Here is a 13,791-nt window from a genome sequence, read left to right as displayed (position 1 = left end):
AGCTAGGTCTTTTACCGTCATTTAATATTCACCGTGGGTGCTGACACAACCCTCTGTTCTTTTACAAGCTCCATGCTAGTTAGTACTGAGCATCAGCTCCAGTAAGGCTGAAACGGAAGAAATCCAAGCTGCTTTTCTCTACGTTTATAGAAATGGAAAGTTTTAGGTCGGTGTAAGACTCAAAACAAACAGGTCAAGTACTCTGACCTGACTTTTACTTTACTCTCTGGGACATTCCTCCAAAATGACCTCATAGGGGACAGCAGGCTTGGAAAGCAATAAAATCTGTCTCAGTGGAGATGGCTTTTCCATCAGCTCTCCGGCTTTCATCGTTCAGTGCTGTGGTTCAAACCTGCCATCTGGGATTCCCTGTGGCAGCTTCAAGGATAGGGGGAATAGGTTGTAACAACTTACACTACTCAGGTATAAACTCTCACATCTTAAACCTAAACTCTCCATTATAATCCCTACGGGCTAGCTTTATAGCCATCAGTAGCTAAAAGGTTAGCAACTGCAGACTCAACAATTTTGGTGCACAGGAAAGTGAGCTGGTCTGAAAACACTGAGGCTCTTAAATAGAGTCAAAAGAATAGGGAGAATAGGAATGCACTCTGAATGACGACGACTCCTACAAAATGCATTATGTTTTTTGGTTCACTTTTGTCAGAAAAAAAGCAATAAAGCGAGAACTAAAATCACCATGGCACAGAACAACATTTCTGGGATCAGCCTTTACTGTAATAATTGCTATTAACTTAACACTTCTTTGAGCATTTTTAAGCATTTTACTTTCTTTGACAAATAAATGTCTGTATATCTTTGCAACCTACTGCAAGGGTAGCCACAAAGCATGGAGCACAACTTGTGGAACCCTTCTTGTTTAGAGAACACTGTCCTTCACTTACCTTTACTGACTTAAATGGACGGTCAATCTTTTTATGAATAAATTCAATTTAGACACTGTCACTCGTAAGTCAAAAGAGAGATTTAACTATATTTTTTTAACAAAACATGTAGTGGTAGGGAACAGTAGTTTCTTTTCCACCACGAGCAGTGTTTTTCTTCTGCCCCGAGTGGGTCTACAAAGCTTCCTTACTCAGGTTTGCTTTGCTTTGCACTGGTGGTGTCAGCACATGGTGGTTTGCTTGTGGAGGAAGAAGAGGTGCATGCAAAAATGAAGGAAACATTCAACTACGGGGATGGAATTACAGAATAATTTGGATGAACAGCAGTTCAAACAGTTCTCCCTCAGCTACAGACTCCAACTCAACATGCTGAACTGGTTAAACAGCCACTGACACTGGCCATCTAAAGCCAACGGTGCTGTACACACTGGAAAAACTACAAGTGATGGTTAGCATACCCAGGCCTGACGTGCCTGGGTCCTTACCGTAAAGGAAAAAAAACAGAAAATTATGTTTAAGAATGTTTAGTAAATCAGGTTACTGCAGAAGGCTGGCAATAACAAGTTATTTAAGTGCTTGTAAATACACCGACGGCGGTTTGTAAGGCAGCTATAATACATACAGTGGATAATAATTCATTTGTCACAATGGGGATATTCAGTCAGGACCTTGCTGTAAAGCTTCATGACACATGTCCAACATTACCTGTGTGATATATAGACATAAGCAGAGAGGATGCAGACTTTGGAATTCATCCAGAGTCAGTAAATTATCAAAACTAGCCCTAAGTCTAATCGCACTGATGATAAACATTCGAGGTTATATGTTGACACAACACTCACACTGTAACACACAGAGTTTACATTATCTGGGAACGCTGACTGGACAGACTAGGGTAATAATGTCTGTCTGGGGCTCTGGTCTTTTAATGGCAATGCTCCGCCGGGCCAGTGGAAATAGCTGACTTTAAATATTGGCAAAATTGTCAAGACTAAATATTGGCTTAAAGTACATGGAAGCTATGACTGACAAACTATTAAGTAACTGGGGTTCTTCTTTTTCAATTTAAGGTACTAGTGCAGTGCCCGTTGAAAATGGAATGGGCGATTACTTAGCCTGTGGTATTGCTGCTTGTAGAATTCTTCAAAACCAAATTGTACCCCAAAATTACTTAGAGAAGGACCCCGAACCACTTAATGTGCAACTCCACTGTATAGCCTACTACTGACTTACAGTGTAGGCTACTTCTACATCAGAGGAAGCCATAGTACTACTATATTTACCTGACAGAGAACGCTGCAGATTCAGAATGTAATCACAAAATATCACAATGAAAATGTGGAGTAATCAGACATTAGCCTCATGGACGCATGGCAGTGCGCTACCCAACTGGCCCGTTATGACAGCTAATCAGCACCTATCTGCATTCATCAACCACCAGAACCGGGCCGTGTGTGTGCGCGCGTGGAGAGGGAGGGAGGGAGAGGGAGAGAGAGAGAGAGAGAGAGAGAGAGAGAGAGAGAGAGAGAGAGAGAGAGATGTTGTCTTGTGTCGTATGATCGTTAACGAATTTAACATTTGAGCAGAGGTGTTCATTTCCATACAGGTTTAGTGGCTTGACGGTAAACAGAGAAGTAAGGATTTGATTTGCGGGGGTATTTTGGCGACGGTAATGTTATTAGGGTTGTAAGTTAGCAGTAGACTTAATTAACGACTTCATTAAAGTGAAAACTGATGTGTCTGCCCGGTTCAACTCTGAGATTTTCTCGCATTGCACAGCGCTCTGAAGAAATAATCTCAGAGATTACGTTATGTTCCACCTGCTCACAGCAATTTAATACAATAGCAGGAAAAGAGTCCCCCCCGCTTTTCTGAAGCGTTCTGCATGTGGCGTCTGCGTGTGATGTGCAGGTTACCTTCCCCCGCAAACACACCCCCAAACACAGACACACATATATACAGATACGTCTCGCTTTATAAGATAGATAGCCTGCCTATAAGTGTCTGCACTTGTTGTCTGTAGCTGGTTGTGCTTTGCATGTGTGGAATTCTGAAACGTCCTTAAATTCGGGAATTGTCGTTTGTTTATTCAAAGTCAAAGACAGTCCAAAGTAGTGCAACTTTGCACATTTTTGTGGGTCTGAGGTGTAGGTCACATTTTAGCTGCCAAAGCTCCGCTGCTCTCTGTCTCTGGTCCTCAGGGTGAGAGGGGGAGTGGCCAGCGGCTAGAGCGGCAAAAGCCAATGTGTGCTTCTTTTACCTATATATTTAACGATATGTTTTGCATTTCCAATCCAAACAACGTCAAACTTGGCACTGCACTTACTTGTGCCCGTAGCATGACACCTGTCAAGTAGGCCTGCACGATTCGGGGAAAAATATGAATCACGATTTTTTAGCTTAGAATTGATATCACGATTCTCTGCCACGATTGATGACATTGACATGACAAAACAAAACAAATTGGCAGTACCAAACATAGATTTTTTTTGGCACCTACAGCACATTGTGCATCACCACAAGCCTGTAAACATAGAGGCTTCAATGAAGAGAAGGGAGAGCATTGCAGCGCTTGGGAGTGCTTTAAAACTTTTTTATACAGTCTATGTTTAAAACTCACAGAAGAAAGTAGTAGCGTTTGTGATGCAGTCGGCTCGTAAAATTAAATGAGAATCAAAGTCATAAATAAAAAAAAAAAAATGATATATATTTTTTTTAAATCAAAAATAAAATCGAAGTTATTTAAAAATTTAAAATCGTGAACAGTGTGAATCGAGATCGCGATTTTATAATGATTAATCGTGCAGGCCTACTGTCAAGTTTGAAATCCATCGGACTGACAGTTTGAGAGATATGCGCATAACACACAGACAGACAGACGTTCCTGCAATTTATAGATAGACTTAGACGGAAAGGTAACATAATACAAGCATTTAAAATAATCTTAAAGACAACAGTTCACCAGCTTATTTTTCTGTAATGGAGTAACCCAATAATAATATACGGTGATCTTCTTATCTACAAATAGGGCTGTAATCAAGTACGCCATCTACCATAAACAGCGGTGAAAATGAGAGCTTAGGTTTGATTAACTGTCTGACTACAGCAGTGCACTATACCTGTGCAGAACAATAAAGCTTTTGAGTGAATACTAAGCAAACTGCTACCTTAAGATTATCCAGGCAGGGGTACAAGAACAGGGCTCTTGGAACAGAAACCTGCCACATTGCTCTGGAGAAACAGCTAATGTTATAAAGTTTTACTCATGAGACAATTCAATTGACAGGCACCCAATTGTTCCAAAGATAAACTGGCTTACAGTTTTGGGAAGGGGAATCTAATAAAACATTTAATTTGTTTGCTGTTCCCGGATGAATGTAACTTTTCAATAGTTTCACATTTTATGTACCCACATCAAGTCCACTGCAATGACATGTGACATTTACAACAATCTGTCAAATGGACAATAATTATGACTGTGTGCTCTGCCACTTGGAGGAAATTAAACACTTGGCACTATAAAGTGTGCATTGTACATATTCATCAGCAGGGAGCCAGTGGCACAGGGGTAGCATTTCAATAGTGAACAGTGACCCTAGTTTCACATTATGTCTCACTCTGATGAACGTGCATTGGCCTGGGGCTGCCACAGGGAGGGCGGGGGACAATCAGGATAGGTTTCCCAGGCCTTAAGTTCAAGTGGGGCCCAATGATAAATTACTAGTGTAGAAAATTACAGAAATGACACAAAGCTTTGTCCATGTGTCACGTCTGTGCAGTTCAATTGCTCTAACCAAAACAAAATCTGAGGGTCATGTCTTTCATAGCTACAACCGAAGAAGCGGAAGAACTAAAAGACTGAGCTTACACGTTCAGAAACGTTTCCAAGGTAAGTTTCCAAACTAAACACACAAAGATTGCTGGTGTCCAAAGAAGGAACGCAGGACTGGTTGTCTGTTGTAGTCTGACCATACAGTACAAAGAGCTAACAGACACCCGGCCAAAGCATGAGCTCAACACTGGCCTCTGAAAGCAGCCTGCACTCAGAGGATACTAAGTGTATACATATGTTTGTTGAGAAGTGTGGGGTTATTAAGCTTGTCTCGTTTTCTGATGTGGTTCAGGAAATGGCTCACTGCTCCAATTAAGCCATGTTTAGGTTATAGCAGTAAACATTTTGTAGCCAGATTTCTCCACGCTATAAGACTCAAGGTATAAGATCTTTAAAAAGGGTCCAGGGCATGCAATCACTACTAGCTATAACACTCTCACATTACGTCACTAGAAGCTGTTGAATCTAATAAACTAAAGGAGGATGTCCCTCCCTCAATAGCTCATTTCTGACAGCTTCGTGATGTGAAACTATTATTTAAGTCTCAAACAGACATTGGTTCTCTTAACAACAGACCTAAAAAAAAAAAAAGGAAAATAATGGCCTAGTTTGGCAGCTGAACCCAGGCACAACACGATTCGCAACACATTATCTCATGTGCAGTGGAAAAAGCAATTCCCGTTCTGTGGTTCCTTTGGTTTTCTCCTGTGAAATTGGGGTCTTTGGAGTAAGGGCAAGGAGCATGCTTTAAACTGGAAAATATTACTGGGGGTGGAAGAACATGGGAAACAATAACACTAGGAGGATTCCTCTTCCACCCTCTGGGCTCTGTGATTTGAAGATATGCTTTAGTCTGCAATTTTAGCAAACCACAACAACCCGCTTGGCCCCAATCCTTTGCTACTCTTTTTCCACCTTCCTTTAAAGTGGACTTTTTTCTTGGCCTGCCCATAAAGTAGAATGGCTGGAGAGCAGCTCAGGAAGAGAACAAATCCCTCAGGTGACAGTTTGGGTAGTAAGCCTGCACTACAATAAGTTGGCCTCGATCCATCATTTAAAAGACGTATGTTGTACGTAGCTTTCAGGTGACTCTACCATCCTCCTGCCAGTAGAGTCGTAATAGATGACACTAGTGTATAATGAGGTCTTGCTGCCCTGCGTGGAAGCCTTCCCGTGTTCGGTCAAAGACTTCCTCTTCACACATGGAGAAGTAATCAAAACATGGAGGCAAATGGAGCAAGTAGGTCTTCCTTCAAAGCAGAATGACTCACTTCTGTTTTTGACATCAAGACAGTCAAAGCCTTCCGGCAACTGATTAACTACTGTTTTCACAGAGGATACCATAACTAATGATTTGTAAGCTGTTGTCTAACAAAAATCACCATAGGGACAGTAAACGGAAAATCCAATCTACATTTGCATCCTGCTGGGATGAGTTGTGGAAAATACCTCATAAAAAGTTAAGGCTACTGAGAGAAGAAATATGTAACACAAAGCAGATAAAAACCAAAACAAATACAAACACAGGTACACTTTTGACTGTTTATTTATTGCTGGGGATTGTAGATGTGGTGCACTCTTTAAGGTCGATGCAGGAATTAATGGAGATGATTTTTGCTGCCAAACTGCATGTAAGGGAAGTGATAATAATCATGACGGTCTGGTTTTGGCTGGCCTGTTTTGAGAAGCCACTGTATACTGAAAGGTGGCAGAAAAGTCCTCAAACACAACTGCGACTGCTTATTTGACCTGGAAGGATCCAAGACAAACAATCTGCAGCTTCAAAGTATAGTTATGCTGCCTGTGTGGTCCGTTTCCATATGGGACCACATTGTACTCATAAAGACTCTCCCTAGGGTTGGGTACCGAAAGCTGTACTTTTTTGGGTACCGACCGAATTACGTCGGTACCACCGAGGACAGATTCACGTTAAATCAAACGGTCCAAGTTTCGGTACCAGAGAGCGCATAAGCACGAGCATATCTGTCCTCCCTGCATGTTGACAGGGAGCGGAGCTCCGACACACACGCAGAGCTGTGGTACGGTCACAGTGAGTCACGGCAATGCCGGTAAAGCGGTTGCAAGTGTGGTTACACTTTTCTAAACTCCCCGCAGACAGCGTATATAACGGCGAGGCGAAAGCGGTCGCGGTGTGGTTAACGTTAGACTTCCTCTGTGACAGGCAGGCACCGCTGTGTTCACTATGCCCTGTTGACCGACTGACAGGCTGGGGTTGTAGGGCAAGGCAACTTTATTTCCAAAGCACATTTTGGCAACAAGGCAACTCAAAACGCTTTACATAAAACATTAAAGAGCAGTTTAAAAAGAGATAGAAAATGCAAACCGGCTAAAATAGAATAAGATACAAATACAAGAATAAAAGATCCAGCGCAGTGTAAGAAATGAATAATTATTTGATAATTTGTAGGGACGGGTTTGGGAGGGGAGAGGGAGGTGTTTTATTTTTGATTGGAGTGTAAAATGTTCTAAATAAATAACAAAATGTTCTAAGTAAATAGCATACATACACTACCGGTCAAAAGTTTGGGGTCACTTAGAAATGTCCATTACACTCCATTCCAGACGGAATACCAGCTGAGATCAGTAGCATTGTTTTTTTAACCAGGGCAGCAGTTGTTAGATTACATTATGTGCTTACATAATTGCAAAAGGGTTCTTGACTGTTGTAGACAGAAGTGGCTGAAGAAACGCTTGAAATCCATGCTTTTTGGTCTAAACGTCATGCCCAAATTAAAAGTGGTACAGCTCCCATATACTTTGACACTCAGGGGTGTGCCTGATATCATTGGAAAGGAAACACTCAAGTTTTTGTTACAAGTGTCACGGTCATTTTAGGCCTTACTGACACAGAGTTACAGAGGCTAGAATGGAGGTTTTTTATTTCCGTCCAAGTCATACATCTGTAAAATGATTAGAATACACTGCTGTAAACACATCTGACAGGTGACAAACACAGGGCATTAGCCACATGTCTCAGCTTACTACAGACAAAATGAAGCCAAAAGACTCTGGTTTTTATATGATTTTTTTTCTACAGATATGTCTGTGCGTTTTTTTATTTCCATTTGAAAAGTGCAAAGAAAAAAGCCAAAAAACTACAAAATACAACACTTCTCAAATACACAAACACACCCACATCAATCACATTTCCAATGATATCAGGCACACCCCTGAGTGTCAGAGTATATGGGAGCTGTACCACTTTTAATTTGGAGAATTTAGACCAAAAAGCATGAATTTCAAGCGTTTCTTCAGCCACTTCTGTCTACAACAGTCGAGAACCCTTTTGCAATTATGTAAGCACAAAATGTAATCTGAAAACTGCTGCCCTGATTAAAAAAACAATGCTACTGATCTCAGCTGGTATTCTGTCTGGAATGGAAATTTATAAGTGACCCCAAACCTTTGACCCATAATGTAGGTTTGGAATAATTAACTGAAATTATTTTTTTGTTATTACAGAGGGAAAGTACCAAAAAAAAGGTACCACTGGGTACCACAACTGAATCCCAGGTACCGGTATCGGAAAAAAGTGAACAGTACCCAACCCTAACTCTCACATACAACTTTCTAATGTACACTGAACGCAAAGGCCAACAAGTCTAGATATTACTGGTACAACTAGCCTATACAAATCACACTCAAGCTGACTAATCGATTAATAATCAGAAACACTATTATTACTATTATTTTAGCACTGCTGTACTGTACTTCCTTTCGGTTTCCTCACACGGAAAATTGTCATCAAAACTTCTCTGACAGGCTCAAGGCTCTAGAGGAACAAAGACACTCTATGAAGAGATTATTTGCACCAATTACTCAGTTTGGGATGTCCCCATGAACACCATTCAAATTTTGCAGGCAATTCATTATCGCTCAAGCATGACTTCTGTACTTAGTTCAACCAAGAAGTCAGATTACAATAGAAACAAATGGGGCCTTCTGTTGCTTAAACTGTGCAGACATGACCAGTGTATCCTGTGCAGCACTTACTAATGCAAAATCCACAGCTTGCCAGTCACTTTTTTTTAATGGTGTGTTTATGTGATCCCCATCAACCTGTTAAATCTGGAAATATCATGTGACCATGTTATATTTGCCAGGTGCTTGCATTCAGGTGGTCAGCAATCACTAGCAAATAGATGAGATGAAATAGACCAATCAAAACACAGCAAGGTGTAAATGATGGAGGCCAGGCATAAAATACAAATACATTGTTTGCAGCCTGGGCATGTGTTATTTAACACACATGCAAATACTAATTTACAATATTTTTATTTAAATGTGTAATGTATTATTTTCCTTATACAATTCCTAATGCAATTTTTATTGCAAATGCAAATTTATACTTGTCATTATCTTTAAAGGCTGCCTGTTTTACATCTGGCTGGGGGACTAACGATGAAAATTAGCACTTTTGAGCTAACTCGGGCACATTTACATTGTTTTAATGTTGATTAATGTTCACTGTCCCCTTTCAAATAAAGAAATAAATCAAAATCAAATCAATATTATCACAGTATCATATTAGGTTGGGTATCATGGAATTTGCCCACATTTACCACCGGTGTTTAGCCTTTTCCCAGCTGTTCGAGGTCAACTATCCACAGTTGTGGAAACTTGGAAATTTCTCCTTTGACGAGTTGTTAACCACTAAATGCAACATTAGTGCTGGGCTGCGTTTCAATAGTCATTCAACATGCCCACGAATCCCCCTCGGCACTTTCCCTCGGGGGAATCCCTGCCACCATCAAAAGTGTTGTTCCATTTGCCTAAAAAAACTGAAGTGAACTTGAAACTTAAAACGCAGTATAGCGCTAAGCGTACAACTGATGGTCGATATTTTGGGCTGAAAGTGTACAAGGGGAGGTGTGTTCCACTTAAAATCTCCACTCCTACCCGACCCACTGTGCTCTGCTGCCCAAGTGGCCACTGAGCGAAAAATGCTGTTAAGTAATAACAAGGGCTGAGGGCGAGTGAACAAGTGGAAGTGGAACTATAAATGAAACGCAGCACTGGTTGTGTGGAGGCGGGAACTCACAATGATGGTGAATTCTCTGTAGGCCGTATTATTTGGGGACAAGGCACTGGAGGCTCAATACCTTATTAAGATACTGAATGCTGATATTTCCTTTTATTTGTAACCTGATGTCAATGCACGTATAAGCCTAGGAATAAAATCAATATAAAAGTGTGTTGTAACTTTAATTGCCAAGTTTTTTTAGAGCCCATTAGCAGAGTAACTCGTTAGCCTAATATATTTTAATTCTTGGCAAAATTGGTTTAATATTCATGGTAGGGTCAAGCAAACACATGCTTTGTTGAAATAGGGATGGAAAAGGCCACACTTGACTGAATTAGGTCACATAAGCTGGAGCGAGTACTCCCTGGGAGTTTCAGGTTAATGGCGTTCACTTGGAAACCTGCTCATTAAGTGAGAATTTTGTAATAAAATGCAAAGATGGATAACACCGAAAACAAAAGACACAGTTCATGGATCAGTTTTGAAATGGCTGTTTTGCTTGTTCATTTCATAAAATACTCTCAGAAACTAGAGACCATCTTGCGATGGCAATGGCCCTTTCCCAACTTTGTACCTCAGTACATTTGGGGCCCTTGCTCAGACCACACCCATCTTCGAACTCAGCCTTCATTTTGATCTCAAACACACACCTGTAAAGTTCCGTGACTGCATCATGCACGGTTGTCAACGCTATTACAGTGACAAAATCTGTCTACAGACAGACGGACATATAAACACCTGGCAAAGTACTTAAACCGCCTCTGATAGTTTCCGCTACAGTAGGTGGGTCCAAAACCACATTCTGCCATGACTGACACACACACACGCACGCACGCACGCACACACGCACGCACGCACACACACAGTGAAAAATATCCAGCTTTGCTGTCATGGCTGGTAAAGATGCATCCCACCATGCTGTTCATACAGATAATTCTGATTATTGGGGTGCTAAAATGTCAAGTCAAAACAGGGTGGCCTCTACAATATGGTGCCAACTGGTGCAGAGACTGATTCAATTACTCGTATGGGATGCTTACAACTGCTGTTGATTTATGGGATAGTTATAGTTATTTATTTATTTTAATAAGCATGGGCTACATGTAGGTGTGTACTGTACCTGTAAACTCTGTTTTGAAAATCGGTATATCCAGGTCTATGATAGCACGCTTAATTGTTTTACAGTTTTTTTTCGATTGCTAGACGACAGTGGGCACAACTGGAGTAACGTGCAAAACTCTGACTACAGTCTGAACTGACCAAACTGTAGTTTGTTTTTCATCGCTTGAACACAGTTTTCAAAAGTCTACACACGTATCCCGTGGCTTTAACCACAACCTGCACAACACTGTGGATTTACAGCACTTTGTTCAAATGCTAACACACTGCTGTCAAAACTGTTGACCACGCATTCAAAACGGTACAGATTTCAGCCTGGTGTATTTCAAATAGAGCCCGACCGATATATCGGTGGGCCGATATTATCGGACGATATTAGGCATTTTCAAAAACTATCGGTATCAGCATTTATAATGGCCGATAAATGAACATTTAAAAAAATTAAATAAAAACGGACGAAACCCCCTTCAACCATGTTATGAGTTTTGGCGTTGCATAGTTTGTCCACCAGAGGGCGCTCTACAGCGTCCCTGTTGGCAACACTCGTATTTAACCCTTTAAGTTTCATATCTTAAGTTTGTATTTTTATTTATCAGAACTTTAATATATTTTGATGTTCCTCTGTTCTGTTGTGACAATAAAACAAACTGCATTATCATATTATTTTAGTGAGGACTCATAAGTAACTACAAATAACTAATGTTAGGGAACTCTGTTTATGTTTTGTTACGCGTTTCTGGATTATTAATTTTTTTTAAATATATATCGGCCGATATATTGGAATATCATATTTTTAAATCACCAAATGTTTGTATCGATATCGGCCTTAAAAATCCTTTATCGGTCGGGCTCTAATTTCAAACACTGCTTACTGCAATGGTTTCTTGTTTTAGACTTGTTAGTGAACACATACTGTATATACAGTATATAGGGATAAAGCCTTTTTTTTGGAAATAAAGAAACACCAAATGAGACTGAAAAAGTTACACATTGTGCCGTTTGAGAAAACAGTGAACAGGTAAAAGAGCAAAGACACCAATATGTCCAGGTAAGATGTCTAAGGTTACATACACAGTTGTGAAAATGTGAAAAACACTTCCTTTACTATAGTAAAACTGCACACTTACTGTTGTTCACAAAGTAATGGAGGTGTAAGCAATGGGAACACCACAGTCATTTGTATTTATATATATATATATTTTAGGGCTGTCAAAATAACGCGTTAATTTCGATTAATTAATCTGAGAAAAAATAACGCGTTAAAAAAAATAACGCAGATTAATCCATTCCACATTGACGTTTGACCCGGAGCCGTTCTAGCCACCATTGGACTGTAAAATGAAGGAGGGAGACGAGAATGTGCTGCCTGGATCATTAACTAGAACATTTACTTGTAAAAATCTTCTTCCTGCCAACCCTGGCTACCGAAATCTGGTGCCACTGATATGTCTGCACTTCTCTCTGGTGCTCTGAATACGATACAGGCAACACAAACACCGTTGCATGTGAGCTAGTTAACACTATACTCGACAGCAGCTAACGTTAGCCTACCGCTAGCTAGTTAACACTATACTCGACAGCAGCTAACGTTAGCCTACCGCTAGCTAGTTAACACTATACTCGACAGCAGCTAACGTTAGCCTACCGCTAGCTAGTAGCTGGATTAAACACGGTTAAAATGCTGACAGCTAACGCTAAACGGTGTAAAGTTTGACTGTGTTTTACTGTAGAGGACTGTGACTCAACAGCGGGATGTAACAATCTGCAGCTGCCGAGCTGCCGTCTGAAAAACAACACAGACGGTGCGTTCAATGAAACTGGTAAACTAGAGCTTCGTGGTGCATTTGAAGTTATTGTAAATGTCCTTGGTGGTTGTTTTTGTCGTTCAACAGCAATTTACTAGTGAAATAAGTTATTGTTATACATTATTATTAAATCATTTAATTTTGACCATATGGCCTTAGCAATAAACAAGCCGTTCTTTAATGTCACCAACTGTTGTTTAGTACCCTTTGCTTTCTTTTCTTACTTTCTTAAAAAGTATCGGTTCAGGCACCGTTAATTATCCATCCATCCATCTTCGTCCGCTTATCCGGTCTCGGGGGAAGCAGCTCCAGCAGGGGACCCCAAACTTCCCTTTCCCGAGCCACATTAACCAGCTCCGACTGGGGGATCCCGAGGCGTTCCCAGGCCAGGTTGGAGATATAATCCCTCCACCTAGTCCTGGGTCTTCCCCGAAGCCTCCTCCCAGCTGGACGTGCCTGGAACACCTCCCTAGGGAGGCGCCCAGGGGGCATCCTTACCAGATGCCCGAACCACCTCAACTGGCTCCTTTCGACGCGAAGGAGCAGCGGCTCTACTCCGAGCTCCTCACGGATGACTGAGCTTCTCACCTTATCTCTAAGGGAGACACCAGCCACCCTCCTGAGGAAATCCATTTCGGCCGCTTGTACCCTGGATCTCGTTCTTTCGGTCATGACCCAGCCTTCATGACCATAGGTGAGGGTAGGAACGAAAACTGACCGGTAGATCGAGAGCTTTGCCTTCTGGCTCAGCTCTCTTTTCGTCACAACGGTGCGATAAATTGAATGTAATACCGCACCCGCTGCGCCGATTCTCCGACCAATCTCCCGCTACATTGTCCCCTCACTCGCGAACAAGACTCCAAGGTACTTGAACTCCTTTACTTGGGGTAAGGACTCATTCCCTACCTAGAGAAGGCACTCCATCGGTTTCCTGCTGAGAACCATGGCCTCCGATTTAGAGGTGCTGATCCTCATCCCAGCCGCTTCACACTCGGCTGCGAACCGATCCAGTGAGTGCTAAAGGTCACAGGCCGATGATGCCATCAGGACCACATCATCTGCAAAAAGCAGCGATGAGATCCCCAG

The sequence above is a fragment of the Sander lucioperca genome, chromosome 2 (genome assembly GCF_008315115.2).
Source record: "Sander lucioperca isolate FBNREF2018 chromosome 2, SLUC_FBN_1.2, whole genome shotgun sequence".
Taxonomy (NCBI): Eukaryota; Metazoa; Chordata; class Actinopteri; order Perciformes; family Percidae; genus Sander; species Sander lucioperca.
This window is presented reverse-complemented; position numbering follows the sequence as displayed.